Below are 19,307 nucleotides of genomic sequence, written 5' to 3'. Positions count from 1 at the left end.
ATTGCTGAAGATGTTTGATCATTTCGTGATTATTAGAATTATCCTGGATATAAGCAAGTCCGTGGTGTAAGTTTATGGGCTTCTGAACTCCATGCCAAAAAAAGAAATTACATGCTCCAGATACAGATACGTTAATATCATCCTAAAAAATGTTTCCTGTGATATAGAATTAGCAGTAAATCACAGTATTTGGCATGACTAGCAAGCAAATTCAAAATAGAATCAAATAGACACTGAGTATGCACAAGAGCACATGAAAAAGTGCACTTCTTAATTGCATCTTCCTAAACCCATCTATAAGCAAAAGAACTCAAAAACTAAAAGGGAAAAAGTATAACAGATCAAGAGAAAAGTCAAAGCATAGCAACCCTAAATTTAAGAATGAAAACTAGTTTGTAGGCTCAAAAATCAGACATTTTGCCCACAGCAACCAAAGCAAATGGTAAAATTCTGAAAGTAACACAAACTCTCATCTCAATCGAGGATTCATATTTAGAAATATTTGCCACGCATAAGTACTCTTGATCCACAGCATAATAAAGTTAACTGCGATTGAGACTCCTACTGACTTCAAGAACCATTAGAACAGTTTATGCATTACCAAAGAATAACTACTAAAATTTAGTTCGTATCTTACAGCTTATGAACCCGGATCAGCTGCTGAAGTCTGTCTCTAATTTACAAAAAAGGAAATCGGGATTCAAATGCTAATATTGACATAGTTGTCACTCCTATGAAATAAGTAAATATCAATGATTTCACAAACAAAGTTGTCTGAATAGGGAACATCTCAGCACTTGATATAAGGAAACAACCTCTAGCTTTCCTGTTCCGTAAGCGTTCAAAGAAATAAATGCAGAATTAAAGTCTGAGCTGTTACAGTTTTAGCGTAGGAGAGGTACCTCTGTGCAGTAACTACAGCATTTGCATCTCCAGAAGATGAGACATGAGTGTGACATGTAGTACTAACTGGCAGCAGAATTACCTTGTAAATAACATTCAGTAAATTTACAGCGTTCAGTAAAGAACACTCTCATAAATGTAGCATATTCATCTGAGAGAGGCTGTTTCCAGTGATCAGTTCTTGAAAAGGTAACGGGCAGAGAGTACTTGACTCATCTAGAGAAAGTAAAGAATAAATTGCTACTGTTGACTCCGAGATACTAATAGAAGCAACTTCACACTGACAGACATTTTTAAAAAATTCTTTGTTATGATTAAAGCTACAGTGACTAGCGAGCTAACTGGAATTGTCTGAAAAGGCTTTTCCCCATCATAAGACACATTGGTCAGATGGTCAGATTCATCAACACTCAAGTTTTTCTGCAGTGATTTGATTTCAAAACTTTTTTTAACCAAATTGCAATCTCCTGTCCCTCCCCCAGGACCCTGATCCTAATGATTATTACTGCTAGTAGCAAACTTGCACGCAATACTGAATGTAACATCTGGAAACACACCAGGCAAAGATGATATTTGGCTATAGAGGAGTAGATAATTCTGCATAAGGGCAATGCACAAAATCTACCTGGATATATGGGAAAGAAGCTTGTAAACATGCTTTAACATATTGCAGGATAAAGCTGCTCATACAAGAGCTTCTTCATCTTAAAATACTGACAAAATCGGTGCGTATATTGAAGCTATATTATAAACAAATTTCATACAACCATTCTGAAAGTCAAAACCTCAGCCTCACTATTACATATGAGGAAACAACTGTTATAGAATAGAAAAAGACATCGGTTTTGCTCCTTAAAGCCCTGCAAAGATTGACTGGGAAGTAGTGCTGGAGAAGCAGTCTGCAGAGAAGGACGGGATGGTGACGCAAACTCTTACACTGTGAAACACCTCAGGATATTGCAAGATGGACACAGGGAAATTCAGAGGAAAACACAGTGAAATTTTCTACCTATTGTTAACAATACTTTTAGATACAAGTGAAAAAGAAAAGGGAGTTTGTACTTCACACACGGAAGACATTTCTACAGACCAGATTACCTACTGACAACAAAATACGAAGGTTACAATGCTGCCAAGTTCAGCAAGACCTGTGGTAGACTTCTCTGGTAAACCAGTCACAGGAAACCAAGCTGTCCAAAAATAGATTCTATTTATCACATCCATATTCTCAATGTTTCTAAAGGATTAGAAGGGAAGGTCTGGGACAGCTCCTCCTCCTTTTTAAACATGCAGAAATCCCTCAACCCCACACAACAATCTCGTAGCAATACAGTCATCATGGTCAAGTGGAAGGGGTCTCAAGACAAGAAAATTTTGGAATGCCATTTTCTTTAATATCACCACGCTCACCTCCCATAAGAACCCTACACTCAGACGCACAAGGAGTAAGACAGAAGAGCAAAAAGGACTTTCAATGTGGATCTTTTACTTGCTCAGCCTTCTAGTGTGCCGTATCAACTTCAGAGAAAATTAAATGAGGAAAACATTACAACAGCCCAGGGACACTTCTCCTTAAATTTTGTGATTACATTTTAAGTGCTCTTTGTCACAGATATCATAAACTGATTAAATAATTTCATGGCTGACCCCTACTGACTATGCTAAGCGAAAAGAGAGGGCTATTAATAACTACCCATTTCTGACAGCTGCCCAGGGGCAATGTAGCCTTTTGCAGCAATAAAATTACTCCCCAGCTCACTTACTGAATGCTAAATATTGATTCATATTATGAGTGTTGTCAAACACAGTCTGCAGTTCTGAAGATCTGTACTGGCAGGTCATCAGGAATAGCATTAGCAAATGTCAGGTCAGGAATCAAAGGGCTGCTGGACTCTTTAGGGATGAGATTTATCGATTCCATAAAACGTGAAACAGATCAAGTACCTGTGATGATGGAAACGGTCATGGCAGAATGAGGCTGAGCCTAGCACGATGTATATCTCAGAAGAGAAGCATCACACAAAAATGTTGACTATTGAAAATAAGTTTTAAAGGTTGGGATGTCCATGACAAGGACAACGGAAGCTGCAGGCCCACAAATTACCTTTTTAGGGCTAAAAGTCAGACTTTGAACATGTATATGGCCAAAGCCATATATCTAGCTTGCACACACAGGAGATCACACTGCTGGTCTTAATGATCTGTTGAAATTACTGGTGTTGTTCAGATCACATAAGAAGCTCATGAATACTATAATCAAAAGCTAGAAAATAATAAAACTTTAAGAAATCTGTGGCAATTAGATGTTCTGAATCAGATGAGGAAATATTCTGTGTATGTGATTGTTAGAAACACATCTTGAATTCCAAATAAGGCCAAAATTATTTAAATTCTATGATTTCACACTTTGCCACCACCAGCAGTATTTTATTTAATCAAAATATATTTCAAGACTTCATTTTCATAAGACTGTGATTTCACACAGGCTAACATTTTACAATTTTCCCTCATCTAGGAAAAAATCTGGCGTCAAGGCATGGAAAGACGACTTCGGAAAGTTGCAGGTAGGCTGAGGAGAGAAAAGGCAAGAAGCTTCAAGTTAAATTAAACACTGGCATTTCTTCTCTCTTCTTTCTCTTAAGTGAAGCAGTAGTACTAGTTAATGATTAGATCACTTTAAAAATTGATGGAATGACTCTTAACAGAAAATTTAACTAAAAGGACAAGCAATGTTATATTCTTCATAGCCAGACATCTTTAAAAGGAAACAGCTGTATTGAGGGTATCCCACACACTGAATACCCAAAGCAATTAAGCCTTTTCTAAAATTGAACATTATGATTTGCATGGAGGAACTACTATATCAAATTCTAATCAAGTAATATAAAACTTTATATTTTCTTAATGTTGCTTTGACCACCATGGTCAAATAGAATATTTTTAAATGAATGAATAAATATTCAAATATGTTGTCAACAATATAAAACTACTTCATCTCAACTATACAGGATTTTTTCTGTATGTTACAGATTTTTTTTTTATCTAAAGTTAGAATAGACAATTTATCAATACCCAGGCCACTATTAAAGTAGTATCTTTGAAGAAAAATCTCCATTTAACTTTTAGTTTGGATATTTGAAGAGTAATTAGGATGTCTGTAAAGAGAAAAGTGTTCCTAGCTACCTAGGGAAGATAATATCGCGATATACTTTTTCCCTGCATTGTATGTTCTCTTTCAGAAAATTAGAAATCAAATCACAAGTCTGAATATACCATTTGCTCCATACATAGGACATAAGAACTCAATAAAAGATGAAAATTGCAAATAATAGGTTTGAAAATTAATGGCTTCAACAAACCACAATTTCATAGAAAAAAGATAAACACTGGTGACTCAAAATTATAAAGAGACTACTTGGGAACATAAGATACAGCATTAATGGATAAATAGTTTCCAAAGAAGGCACAGAAAAACACAAACCATGCAAGACAATATCCTCCTTTTGGAATTGCTTAAAATCTAAATAGGATGACAATATAAATCCATTTTAAATTTTATTACTTAATTAAATCCATAAAATTTCAGGGTAGGAAAAAATCTTAAATAAGTTCATCAAAAATTGTTGAGCGCATTTGTAGCTTCTACGGCACCTATGGACATTTTGACATTGAATTCAACAGTCACGAGTTTTTAAGTGCTCTGTCCTGCAATTCTGACTACAATGGATGTGTAAGAATTGTATAATGAAAAAATTAAGAAATGTCTAGAATGAGTCTCTGAGAGAAAAATAATTTCAATATTTTCATAAGAAGAATCTAAAGAGAATGTCTTCTCTAAGAGACACATATCGCGTAATTAGAACGTCTTTCCATCAACAAAGCTCTTGAGGAAGGCAATTTAATCTAGAGAGAGTAACTATTCTGGGAAATGTTCAGGGTTTAATTTCATCATTGGCTTCAACTAATCCAAGATGATACCACCACACCAATGGCTGTGCTGGGTCTCTCTCCTTTCCAAGGGACATTTTTGCCCATACAGCCACATGCTCAGCCAGAGCAGGCTGAAAGCTGTTTGTGGTGGTGTCAGGACTAATTCATTCTTCTGCACATCCAGCTCCCTGAACTTACTCACTTCGGTTTTACACCAGGGAGGGAGGAAAGGAGAGAGAGTTTATGCCAAAAGTATCAGGAGCATGAACAACACCCTTTTAGGAGTAATCCATAGAGCAGTTTAGTTCTGTTATGAAATAGCTCTCTGTGTGCAGTTCTGTAATACAGGGTGAGCAGTCGTAGGTCTCTGCTGCTTATGAAGGGAGGTCCTCTACCCCCAGCCCACCCTCCAGCTTTTCTCCTTCCCTGCCGCCAGCTGCCATTACCTCATACTTGCTCTGAAGCTCATCAGGTTCATCCCACTATAAACCAACTCAATTCACTAACAGAGAGCAAATCCATACCAAGGAAGCAAATAATTTTCCTGCCAGGCAATTTAATTGGCTCACAGAAGGATCCAGACGGCACAGAGGAAAGGACTGGTGGAGAGGAGCGGGGTGTGGAAAAGCAGCAGGCAGCAAGTCTTAGATCAGATCAGTCCTCTGGGAACCAGAGTCTCAGATTACTGCAGTCATAGACATATAGGACAGGACAGACAACCTCCTGAAGGCTGGAGGTATTTGGGGGATTACTTAGCAAGCAGCTCCTCGTGGCTGTAAGGCCATCATTTCCCAAGTCAGCCAGTCCATGCTGTGCTGACACGGCCTGAGAAAGCCCCAGCAGCGATGCAGTTACTCTCTGGGGCAAAGAACCCAACTCTGTTGTGCCCTAAGTAGACCAAGCATAAATATAGATGAGGCAAAAGTCCCAGATCTACATTTCAGCACATTAGCCACTTAACTCCATAGAAATATCCATGTTCCTCTCTTCAAGCTCTCAAGTCTTATCTAAAAGTAAATTTCCAGATTGCTTCCAGCAACATTCAGGAAAACTTACTTGTTTTCAGTTGAGTAAGCAAGCATTTGGCAAGCTCTACCTTGAAGACATTATCGTTGGAAAACCAGAAATCTGTAGACAGATTGTAGCTTCTTAGAAGATCAATAAGCTTAATAAAGTATGCATGGCTATTAAAAGACATAACTGGTAATGTATATTTAACTTCAAAGGTCTGCAAAAATCAATGTCTACCAAAATACCATATCTTTATTTAGACTTATTTTACATACTTGCAATATGAATTCAAATTTGTTTCCCTTGAAATAATTTATTCACCAATTCTTAATGTTATTTCATTTTATTTTTTGTCTTCATAAGCAGATTTTTTTTAATTATTCTCATAATCATAAAGACATCTGCACTTTCAATTTTCCCCATAAGTTTATTTGGGGGGTTATTTTCATACTCTGTGAAGGAAAGACATCCAATCTTCTCTGGCATATTCTTTGACACTGGTTTATGCATTTTCCAGTTTCTTGGACATTATCAAGTTGCATGCAACATCGCAAAGAAAAATAGTATCCAAATCATTTTCTCCTTCTAAATGGCTCGAAGAATGTGTAAGTTAAATCATATAGGCTGAATTTTGACATAAAGATACAGCTGCCACATTTAATTCATACAGAACACCTACATTAACATTTTTTTAAGAATTAAGTATGGCCAAAACTCAAAAAGGAAGGAATTTTCTTCAATAGATTCTTATTTGTGAAATAATTAAAATTATAAGAAATTCAGTAATACAATGAAAGCCCTTTAACCGCTAAAAAGATTCAGAAGTGTCTCTTGTTCATGCTATCTAGACAGTAAGTAAAATACGAGTAGCTTTGCCTACAGTTTGGGGGAGGTTTATTTAGAAGCTGAAAAATAAGTTTTTATATTATTTACTGTTTACTCTATAAAACCAAAATACATCATTTATTTTCCCACCTCTAAGAACTACCTTTTAAGAAAATCTAAACAAACAATTTTATTATTCTCTGAATTCGGATCTCTGGCAGTCACAGAGCAATACATGCAACTACACTGGGAACACTACGTAAAAAGTAGTGCAGTAACAAATCAACATTCGGGTTTAACTTGTTAAGTAACATTTAATATAGCGATTTTAAATGATCAGTTTTCAGATAATGGAGAACTAGGCAATAATGAATATTTCCTCTATACTATCTGGTGTCCAACTATTTCATATCAAGAGAATAAATAATTTTATTTCAAAGTACTGTCCACATTCAGATGGCTTTATATTTGCATAAGAGAAGTGAACAAGAAAAGAGGCTACAACTGTGTATTTGCATTGTAAGAAAACGCTCAAAAACATAAAGGCTAAACCCACCATTTTAATAACTGTTTCCAAAGACAAAAATCCATTAATAAGCAAAACGTGTCAACAACTTAATTAAATATTTCATAGCCAATGTAAAGTTATGCAGTGTTAAATTTTATTTTTTTATGGTATCACATTCACTACTGATACACTACACAACAGATAATAGATTCTGAATTTTTCTTTGTTTATTAACAAGCCCTTGTAATTAACTTCCTTTTAAATCATAAGTATGATACTATTTTAATTTCCCTCACATTCTCTACCCTATCATTTGGAATCACATTAAGCTGACTCTTAGCAGGCCACCTGGTGTAATTCTATGACATTGAAGTGAGCTGTTCTGGTATGCAGGAAACACTGACAGTCTTCTGTGCTGAAAGCCATTTCTCTAACTGATGACAGAACTGGGGGAAATTAATTTTTGCTATTCATAAATACCTGACAGGTTTAATGTAAATGTTTTGAAAAAGACCTCAGCATATGCTGCACATACATTATATATGCAGCAGTGCACTGGAATATTGTATTTCCAACCCATTCAATTTCTAGATCACTATTGCCGAAACTGTTCAAATTTCTCAAATTACTTGCATATTGTAATTTTCTCCATATACATATAAACAACAACAGAGGCCTCCATGAAGCCTTTCAGTCACTAAAAAATACTTAGACATTTAGGACAATGTGTTTGATAGAAATGCTACAAAGAAATATCTATGTTACCTTGCCCAATAAATTAATGAGGAATGAGGTGCTTATGCATGTGATCAGAGACCAGAGGGAATTCTATTACAAACCTATACGACCAAGAATGCTTTCCAACAAAATACGCAGTATTTCATATTCCTAAAGCTATATCAGCAGCCTTAACATTATCACCAACCCCCCATCCCCACCCCCTCTCTACAAAAAGAACAAAAATGACTCTAATCTTACCAGTGAAAGCAGATTTGCAAAGGTCTCCTCAACATACAAATTTATTTGAATGTCTGGAATCTAAACAAAGAACTGCTACACAAAACAGCTGGGAATACTGAGACTTCTTGTTTTTCATATATATGCAAACAACATGGACATTGATGAAAATAAAGGATCTAGAAGTCAGGGAAGAACAAAATGGGGCATTATAGGAGAGGGACTAAACTGTTTTTATGTCAAAATATACACTTTTTCACTGTAGATTGAGACCAGATGGATTTTCTTTTAAACTCTACGTGCCAAAATACCATTTTTCACAAACACGGAATACAAGACAATGAAACCTTCCTAAACCTAAGGCAAATAGGTTTTTTGTTTGTGGTTTGTTTGGTTTGTTTAATGATACAAACTTGATTCTAATTTTGTACAGAAAAAAAACCAAACTACCAAGTGTGAAAATTCATTACCTGTGTATCTTTGTGGGTATGCCTGTTATGCCAGTGTCTATTTTGAATTTGTACACATCTGCTACCTGGTACAAAACAAAACCGCTTCAGTGGCCCAAAAATCCAATACATGACCACAATCAACAAATTACAGTCGCACAAAAATAAGAAATACATTAACTGGCCAGCAAATAGGATTTATTACTAGAGACCTAAAAATCTAATGCAATCCTGATTTTAAGGTGAAGAGTCCATAGATATTAAATGTGTTAAAAAAAACCCAACACCCTCGTTCTGTATTTTTTATAAACTCTGAATAATTGTTGGATATATCCAAAACTCCGAAACAGCAAATAGCAGTACAACTAAAGACATTATGAAAGAATACATAGATAAGAAGCACGTATTTTGATCAAACAGAAAGAAAAGTCCTATAAGCAAGATCAAGTATTACTTTACAAAATAATTCTCCAATGTAACATTCGTATATGGATTAAAAAATCCACTTTAGTAGTCCATTTTAATAGTCCAACAGTCACACAGTATTAAAGTATAACAATACATAATTTTCTATCACATTACTGTTGTGAACATCCTTTTACAAGGAAAATTATAAAATACTTCAGGATTTGAAGAAAATTCTAGATTATTTCACAAGTCCCCCATCTAGAGCAATAAATGTCTCTGAAGATAAACATACTGCTTTCCTAATTCTCACCCTATGAAAATGCTCTTAAACCTGTAAACCAATTAACATTTATGTTAAGGTGAGTACAATTAAACTAACTGAAGTACAATTTTAAACAAAGTGGTTTTGGAGGAAAAAAAAAAATATAGCTTTCCTTCAGTGCAATTTATAGCCATGTTTTCAGTAAGAGATAAAATAATGTCATTTCACTCATGCCACAGCAGTTTTGTGATACTTGCAATTGGTTGTCACTCAGAGAGGCTAAAGACAGGACAGTTTCTGGTGATAATAGTCTGTGTAAGTGGCTTAATAAAGGTTTGTGTCACACAGGGTGTACTTTGAATCACCCAAAGCCAAATGCTACTTCCTAACACATTTTGTACAACTTTTTAATTACTTAAACATAAGTACATGTATTTTTAGTGGTATTTTTTCTCTGCTTTGCACACGAAAAAATAAGATTTAAACTCTAAATATACAAATATTTCTAACAGCCATAGAGAAAACTGTTGTCTTGCATCATATTTGTACCATGTAGCCTGAAGAATTAGACTTTAAAGCAATTACATCAGGTCAAGGAGAATCAGCCCACACTTATTTAACAGATGGAACTGCAACCAAGACTAATAATGGCTTTAAAAAAATGTCAGCACATGCTCTTATTATTGGAAAACAACAAGGTTTTGGCCAGGCAAAAGGAGGCACAACCTGGCTTCTCTTGAGAGCATTTGTCCTAAGATATTTGTGCAAAATTGCCCTATTGTGGTGCATTAGGAGGTCTGATGCCTCTCAGAAAATCAGGACTTTTTATGCCTGCACACTAACTGGGTCCAGTCAGAGCAGGCAGAAGGAACATGCCCAGTAATTCCAGCAAAACCTTGATATTCTCAGGTTTTACTCAGATCTCTCTCCTATGCAGAAAAAAAGAGGACCTGTTCCAAGGGAAGCTGGAATAATTTAGTGAACTACATCCTCAGGAATATGTGTATACCTGGAGTAAACTCTTAACAGTGCCCACTGGCTGCTGTAGGGCATATCTGCAAAAAAAGTCATTTGTGTGCAACAGCTGCACTAGAACACAGCGTGGTAGTGGGGAACCAGAAGTCAAATGGGCACACATATTGCTGGTTTTCACTGAGGAAAGGTCATCTTCAGCATGGGATTATATTTTCACAACCATGTAAATAATATAGTGAACTTTTTTTTACTGTATGATTTCACATTATTTTAATAAGTATTTTGAAATGTGATTAATTACTCATGAAGAAGAAAATTACCAAAGAACCAGACAACTGTCGTCAAGACAGGTAAGCACTATCAGATCTACTCTAAAGGACAGTTAATTGAACTACACAAATGATAGAAAAAGAGGAAAAGCTACCTTTTGGAAAAAAGATTTCTTTATAAGTTAGCTTTTTTTTCTGCATACAAACATTATATCTGAACTAGTGCTATTGGCCAATGAACCAATTCAACTCACTAAACCTACAGAAATCTATTTCCAAACAGTTTATCATAGGGTCAAGAGAGCAGCGGAAAGCTCAGTTTTTGTAGTAGAAGCAAGGTCTTACTGAATTTTGCAAAATTTATCAGATCTTCAACAGCTTCAACAGCCAAAGTTCACTTATGTTTCACTCTGATCTCAGATGCTGAGCAACATCCCTTGTATTACTCCCCTCCTACCCCCAACAATCATAAAGAGTTTCCACGTGTATCTTTTCCACTTCTAATATCCACACAATTTTCTTGGCTCTCCTTTCTCTTTTGGTTTCTCAACTGGCTTGGAACCACGAAGCTCCCTTGAAACACACTCACTAGAGAAGGATAAATACTTCTTTGCTTAACAGTTATATCCACTGTCTTATCTGATTTAGATTAATAATGTGGCTTGAATGTCTTACAAGCTTTTGGTCAGATGATCTAAATAATAGACAACTTGATCATCCTAACTATTTAATATCATTAATTATATTTATCCATGTTGTATTATCAATAAAATTACTATACACAGGAAATAATAGCATACTGTTATATACAAAAATATTCAAATAAATAATAAGGGATTAATCTTAAATAAAACAAAAATGCTAGTAACACTGCATTTCTTCAAGTATTATATATCGCTACTTGCATTTCTACACAAAAAGCTCTAGGTTTGTGTTCTACACCACCACATGCTCTAGGACTGTATTCCCATTTGCATAGTCACTGTATGAAGTTACTTGATGCATTTCATCTGAGCATATCTGAGGTAGCTAAGTGTTATATATCAGAAATAAAACAACAATCAGACAGCTGAGGATACATGTCCTTTACATTTTGTTATATTATATGTTATTGTTAGAATAAATAAAACCAAACAAATAACACATCCACACCTTACTGAGGTCTATGAGATTATGAAAAGAGACCTCATTGTATTTTTTAAGATTGTATTAAACACAGGATCAATGTTAGCATAATGTTTATAATTAAAGCACTAATGGATTACCAGATTTCTTATATCGTCACAGTCATTCCGAAAACAACCTTTAACAACTATAATGTGTTTTTCAAGAATTTCTGAAAACAGCAGGATCATTTCTTCAAAGCATATCATATAGTGACTACAGAGACTCAGATACAACAAATTTCAAAAGAGCGATGGAAATAAATGTATGCCCTGACCAAGCTGTAGATGAAAACAAAGAAAAAAAGAAACAAAAAATAAAAATCAACCAGTAGTATGTAGACAAATTATTAAAATAAAAATATCTTCAATCTAAAAACAAATTAGCATAATTTTACGTACATGTTCTATGACAAACATACTCTTTTCATTATCAAATTAACCCCATCAATTCTATTAACTCCTAGGCAAATCATGAGAAATGCCCTTTCTTTTTAGCTGGTTAAGGTATTCTATCACAACAGTGTTCTTCAAAAGGGTGCGCTGAAATGAAGATTTCTCTTTTGCTTTTTCCACTGAATCACAGTCCTCAGACAAGAACACAACATCACTGACTTCTCTAGAAATCATCTAGCAATGAATGTTATGAGTAACCATCACATGCCACAAGTTCCTATTCAAAACTGATTTTGGTCCATTCTAATATGGCTGAGACTGTAGTAAAGTGAGTTGTGCCTCTTTGTACTTCACATGATACTCTGTCCATAATTGTCTTTGGCAGGTCCCTTCTGAGACTTGAGCATAGTCCATTTGGGCTTTCAAAAGCCACCTAGCACAGGCCCTTCTCAAACATGTTACCTTATCATCAGCAAAGAGGAAATGCCCTCACATACATGGCAGATAGTGGAAGTAAGAAAGAAAGGGTGTGAACTCATAAATTTTGATCAATGCACTATTGGCATCCAAGAAGGACCTGAGTTAGGGCTAGGCAGTCCAGGATCCCCATGACATGAAGTCTCAATGTAGCAATGAAGCACATACTACGAAATACTTTGGGGTCCCTCCCAAAAATGGCTTCATGCCGTATCCCCAGAGACATAGCCCACACTGCTCTCAGATACCCCTAGTATTAATAAAAATATCTGCTTAGTTCACCTAACTCAAGTGTTCTCCATGCTATTTATTTTTAAGCCAATTCTCTCTGTCTATGTGAATTGTGTGTTCAACTCTTGACAGCTGCCTGCAAAGACCTGATGATTGACCTGAAGCCTATCTCAGGATTTCACACAGATCTTCTGGGAAGGTCAGTTTCCTGGCTCTGCATTTAACCTCTGTACCTCGTAGTCATCTCACAGACACGTAATAGCTAATCATTCCAGATAAATGGTTTTGACTGTTTCTTTTGCCAAGCATGATCAGATTTTCTTTACCACAGAGGCTTTGCTGTAGACTCTCCAGGAGGATTACCTGCCTACTTGTACACCACATGCTTAAACCAACCATTAGCTCACCTGAGCTTCCCCGTCCTCTGTGGACTTCAGTTTCCAGCTCTCAAAACTGAAAGATCAACAGTGACTTTCTAGGATGATCTGACAACTCAAAGTAGAGCAACTGCCCAATGTTTCGCCTAAACATCTTCAATGTTTGTGGTTCATTCACATGATTCTAAAGGAAGAAGTGAGGACTATATTAACTGTTGTGGATGGTCACTGAACACAGCATAAAGAGATGGAACGTCAACCTACCACCTAGGCTCAACACTGCAGGTTCTTTGAATATTTTCTACAGTTAGCCAAAAAAGATATGCTTTCTACTCAGTCAAGTAAAATTTAGTATTTTTGTAGAACAAAACCAGTATAAATTACATAAAAGCCTACACAGTAACCCTTACTTTTGTCTGAGTCTTGGTAGCACCTTTCCAATACAACTAATGAGACACTCAATACCTTTTCATTTCCATCTATTAGAAAGAATCGTTATGCAACTTCAAAAACCTGCTCAAAAAACACAGAAAAAATGTTTCTGCCTTATCATTGGCCATAAATAGCGAGGGGCGTGGGAAATAACCTATGAAAAAACAGAGAAAATCTACAGAAAGGAAGAAGATAATATTCCTCTCATAATAGACTCTTAAACTGTATGTTTAAAACCTTGCTAAAAAATCACAAACATTTCACCTGGAAAGAACATGGGGTTGTCCTTTTCTCTCCTACACATACATGTGCACTGACACAGAGAAATTGGCGAATTCAAAAGCGAGACCTCCTTAACTTGATACAATGTAGAAAAATCCATGGATTAATATTTCTATAACGTTTTATTGCTCTATCTAGTTTAGCACACTAGAGCTAAAGCATTTCACTCTTGCAATACCAGGAGCCAAAAGAGAGTTTCATGGTAAGATAATAGCATCGTACATATAATAAATAACATCTAATCATATTTGCTTACATTACTGAATCTCTCTTAAATGATTGATTACTTTTATAATAAAAGGTATTCCTTCTTCTCGGTAGCTCTGTATGTTTACCCTCACAAACTAATTTTCTTTTTGAGAATTACCTGTGCAGTGTGTTGGTGCCCTGAACAAAACAAGCAGGAGGGATGTTCTGCATTGCTGTAGAACAAGGGAGGATCAATTCGTTTAGGCAACCGAGTTACTCTTCCAAAACAAAAAAAAGAAACTGCACCACCCTCTTTTTGAGAAGCAGCTCTAAGAGGTTTTACTAAAAGCTTGCAAAATATCACTTCCAAAAATGTTTGATGTAAAAGGCATTTTGGAAACATGATGGTAGAGAGACAATTGGTCTCATTAACACAAGAGTACAAGCTACACAGGAATACTGAAGTAGGTTATGCCACTATTGGACAAACTGTAAAAGGAAAGTAAAAACTTTTTAACATATCAGAAGCTTTGTCAAGAGATTGAAATAAAAAACACAAAACCACTAGAGATAGCCATTAGTGAAGAGAAATATGGTTTCTTCTTATGGTCTTATTAAATAGCTGCAAAATACATGGGCAACACCAACAGTAACGAGTCCAGGGATCAAATGATATTCACTCAGGAATGCTAAAGGAATTTGAGGATGAAACAGCAGAACTGTGGTGTGTCACCTTTCACTTAAATCTGTCTTTATAGGTAAAGACTGGTAATGTGGACATAGGTTTAAATATGACATTAGGAAAGAACCAGCACTCTTATACAAAGAGAAGTCCTGCCTCACAACCTCTATTGGAGACAACTAGCCTGGGAATAAAAGAGATTCAACTGATATAGTCCATCTGCATTTCCAAAAGATACTTGATGATATACTACTTCTGAAGTAAGAGCTACAGGATGCTGGAAAAGTTGTCGAAAATGCAGGTGCAGCTTGGTTACTCACAGTAATAAATACAACGTCCAACTGAAAAAAACACAGTGACTAGAAATTAATAGACATCAAAATGAAAGTCAAAAATACAACACAGACAAATGTAAAGCAACCCATAAAGCAAGAACAGTCCTAAATTCACAAATAAACAACTGGCACCAAGCCGGCCATGTAAGATCATAAAGTTAAAAGAGGTGGTTCTGTGAAAGGCTCTGTACAACACTGAGTAGAAGGCAAAAAAAAAAAAAGCAAGCAGGAAAGAATTATTAGGAAGGGAAAAAAGAAAATACAGACTATCATTATGTCACTGTATAAACCCATAATAAGCTCACATCTTGATAACTGCACGCAATTCTGAGCAACCCTTTCAAAGAAGTATATAGCAGAATCAGAAAAACATACACAGGCAACAAGAATGACCAAAGGTCTAGATATGAGAAACAGGTAAGTAGACTAAGACAGTTACTGCAACGTCCACACAGTTACATCCTAGAGTACCAGAATAGTGTTGCTACAACTAACTTAGTGTTACTGTGTTGCTGTAAATACCTTACCCTGTTAGAAACAGTCTAGTCAGAAGAAATGGGTTTAGAGTATCAAAACACCATGCTCTATCAGATAGGAAGATGAGGAAAAAACTCTAGGCTCATGAAAAATACATGAAGTTTTGATAGCATAAGTAGAAAATCCAAACTGGGTCCTAGTACTTAAATATTTTTCTTTAAGGAAATTTAGATATTTGTGATGTGGATAGTAGATAATTTATCAATTACCAAAATAAAATTGATAATTTTAAAAAAAATTTTCTTGCAGTATCACAAAGGCATTTCAAAAATTAAGCAGTGCTTACACTAAATGTTTTACACACACATAATGAAAAGATAGGTCATACCCAAGGAGCTAAATTCACAGTATTCTACTGTGAAAGAAGCCCAAAGAGACAATCTGTATCAATAACCACATTATAGACTTTAAAGGTATTAATATAAAATATGAAAACCTACCTCTGTATAAAAATAATATTTAAAAGTTAATAATATAAATTTAATATATTTAATATATATTATATAAAATATACTTTTGATATATATACAATTAATATAAAACATGAAAACCTACTCCTGTGTAAATATCCAGATTTGATCTATCTAACTTAGTTTTATTTCATTAAAAAAAATAATATCAAAAAGATTCTGTATTATAAACAAGCACAGTAACTGGTTTTGGATCTCTAAGCCTGTAATTCAGACAGATAATATTAAATATTCAAGAATGAAGAATACTGGCAAAACATCAAAGTCTCCAGGTCACATCCTTTTTTAATGGATGTAATATTCTGTTTAATTTACTGCCTTCAAGCTATTTTTAATGAGGACCCAAGAGCAGGAATCACAGTGGCAGTGCTAGGTCTGCAGGTCTGTATTTGTGGTAAAGTTAAGGATAAACAAAACAAAAGTGCCTATCTGAACAGCTTATTCATTGCACTGTAGCCAAGATCAAAATGATACCCACAAGTTATTTGCTTGCTAACTGATTTGAACCTTTCCTAGCCAAAGCAATGCTGCTAATACATCAGCGCCAATAAAATGTTTTCATTGCTCTCAGCTAAATATATCCAGCTGCAAACCTTCAATCCCTAGGTTTTTATAATCTTACACTGCAAGTAAACATTTGTTTGCCCAATAAACTTCTGGTCACAACCAGGTAGCATAGCCTGTAGTGCACTAGAATATAGTAAAAGGAAACAACAATAAAGACCAAAAAACCCTAAAACCAAAACAACAACCAAACATAAAAACCTTCCAAAATGCACAAGTTAAAAGAAAAGTACATCCATACCTGTGTCCTACACCTAATAACAAAAACCCTCACCTAATTACACATCCAGGATTTCAAAGAAACAGAGAATGACAACACATGTGACTGAAAGTTGATGTTTTTATGACCTGTTCTTGTTGTGCACAGCACCTCTTGCTCATATGACTGACATCCAGGAGCGAGCGCTAAGGGAGTTGTTCTAAGTGAAGGTTTCTGTGTGTCTCGTTGAATAGGAATACAAACTGACAGAAAAATAACTCAAAATTGCTATAAAATGACTGGTACCTCCAAATGCACAAGCAAATGACACACACTTCAATGTAACACATTTCTTCTCATTTTGCAGTATGTTAAAACATACTTAAGGTTTGTATAAAGTGTATGAAAAAAGGCTACTTGTACTAAGAATGAAATGAAAATATAAAGTTTAAAATCTTTGATCTTTATTAATTAGATGCTGCTAGTCCTAAACCACATCATTTGGCTAGTAAAAAATTTTGATTGAAGCAATTTTTTTTTTTTCTTGAAGTAATGGATGAAAATATTAAAATTATTTGTTTAGAACTTGCATATTCTTGGCACGGAATTGCACTGGAAAGCTGTCACAATAGGGTTTAATTTCTTCACATAATCCTTTCTGTGAAATGCGATTTTCTACATGGTAGCTACTACTCGGAGAACTAGACCCTGAGCCCATCCACCAGGTGACTTAACCAGTAGATACACATTCTTTGCAAGGTAAAACACCACATGGCTCCAAGGCACAGGAACTCTTTTTCTCTCCAGTGCATGGTGTGGGGTGGAAGAGTAGAATAGTCCTGCAGGAAAACCTGCCATGGCAATCGTGGGCAATCATTCGAAAACTCGCAAGATTCTACCCTTTGTTTCTACAATTCCACCCATCTTCTCTGAAGCGCTACAAAAAATACTGATACTTATTCTGAAAAATCAAGTACAAGCTCTGTTTTAATATAAATTTATTTGTCCTCTGCAGTCAAGCACAAGCCGGTCACCCCAATGGGTGGTGAGCAGTCACACCACAGCACTGTTAGTGGAGAACATACCGGGCCAGCAGCACAGAAGTATGAGAAGAAAGACAACTCCCCGAGACTTGGCAAGTCTATATCTCATCTGTGGACAATGTAGGGTAACGCATCCCACTGACTACAAGCCAAAAAAGCTTTGATGTTGCAACTGTCTTCTCCAGTATAAGTTGGGGGATGAGCTATTAGAGAGCAGTATAAGAGAAAGGGATCTGCGGGTCCCAGTGGACAGCAGGATGACCATGAGCCAGCACTGTGCCCTTGTGGCCAGGAAGGCCAATGGCATCCTGGGGTGTATTAGAAGAGGGTTGGTTAGTAGGTAGAGAGAGGTTCTCCTTCCCCTCTGCTCTGCCCTGGTGAGACCACACCTGGAATATTGTGTCCAGTTCTGGGCCCCTCAGTTCCAGAAGGACAGGGAACTGCTGGAGAGAGTCCAGTGCAGGGCAACAAAGATGATGGAGTGGAGCATCTCCCATATGAGGAAAGGCTGAGGGAGCTGGGGCTCTTTAGCTTGGAGGAGACTGAGGGGTAACCTTATTAATGTTTATAAATACGTAAAGGGTGAGTGTCACGAGGATGGAGCCAGGCTCTTCTCGGTGATGATCAGTGATAGGACAAGGGGTAATGGGTTCAAACTGGAATACAAGAGGTTCCACTTAAATTTGAGAAGAAACTTCTTCTCAATGAGGGTGGTGGAACACTGGAACAGGCTGCCCAGGGAGATTGTGGAGACTCCTCTGGAGACATTCAAAACCCACCTGGACACATTCTTCTGTAACCTCATCTGGGTGCTCCTGCTCCGGCAGGGGGATTGGACTGGATGATCTTTTGAGCTCCCTTCCAATCCCTGGCATTCTGTGATTCTGTGATTCTAAGCATACAACAGGAAAGTACATAGATTGTGTCATGGGGGAATACCGATGAGCAATGGCAGAGACATGAAATCCAGTTATTTCCAACTTTTGTGTTTTCTCAAACACAACTGATTGCCACATGTTAGAAGCTGAGAGTTTGTTTAAATAAATTTATTCTGTTAGGCCCTATTTTGAATTTCTGAAAACACTTCTAACTCGCTTGTGTGAGGCAACTGATCCAGAGAAAGCAGAAGCAGAGACAGAGAAAGGTAACAGTCTTCTAGAATAAACAAAAGATTCTACACACAAGGCAGGAAGCAGCTTAAGTTGACCCAGTGCAAATAACATTTATTTTGTAAGAGTAGCATCAAGAGAGATGATCTTTCAGCAGTGAGTGCATGGTTTTTGCCTGAAGGGAGGAAGTGTTTCATTTGATTCCAGGCTTGTGACCAGTCCTGTCAATAAAACTTCTGCCTCCTCCAATTTCATAATTTACTTCCCTCCCAAATTTAACCCCAGAGAATTCTGTCACAATGAAACTCACTTTTTAGTGGAATA

General features: G+C 36.2%; 1 protein-coding gene across 3 annotated transcripts in view; it reads right to left on the bottom strand.

The window, feature by feature from the left end:
• The window catches only part of CAMKMT (calmodulin-lysine N-methyltransferase), a 221,406-nt gene that overhangs the window by 112,159 nt on the left and 89,940 nt on the right, over nt 1-19,307 (bottom strand). The window lies entirely within an intron of this gene.

This window comes from Patagioenas fasciata, chromosome 3 (genome assembly GCF_037038585.1).
Source record: "Patagioenas fasciata isolate bPatFas1 chromosome 3, bPatFas1.hap1, whole genome shotgun sequence".
NCBI classification, from domain to species: domain Eukaryota; kingdom Metazoa; phylum Chordata; class Aves; order Columbiformes; family Columbidae; genus Patagioenas; species Patagioenas fasciata.
Note: the sequence above shows the minus strand (reverse complement) of the source record. Positions and strands in the feature narration are given on the sequence as shown.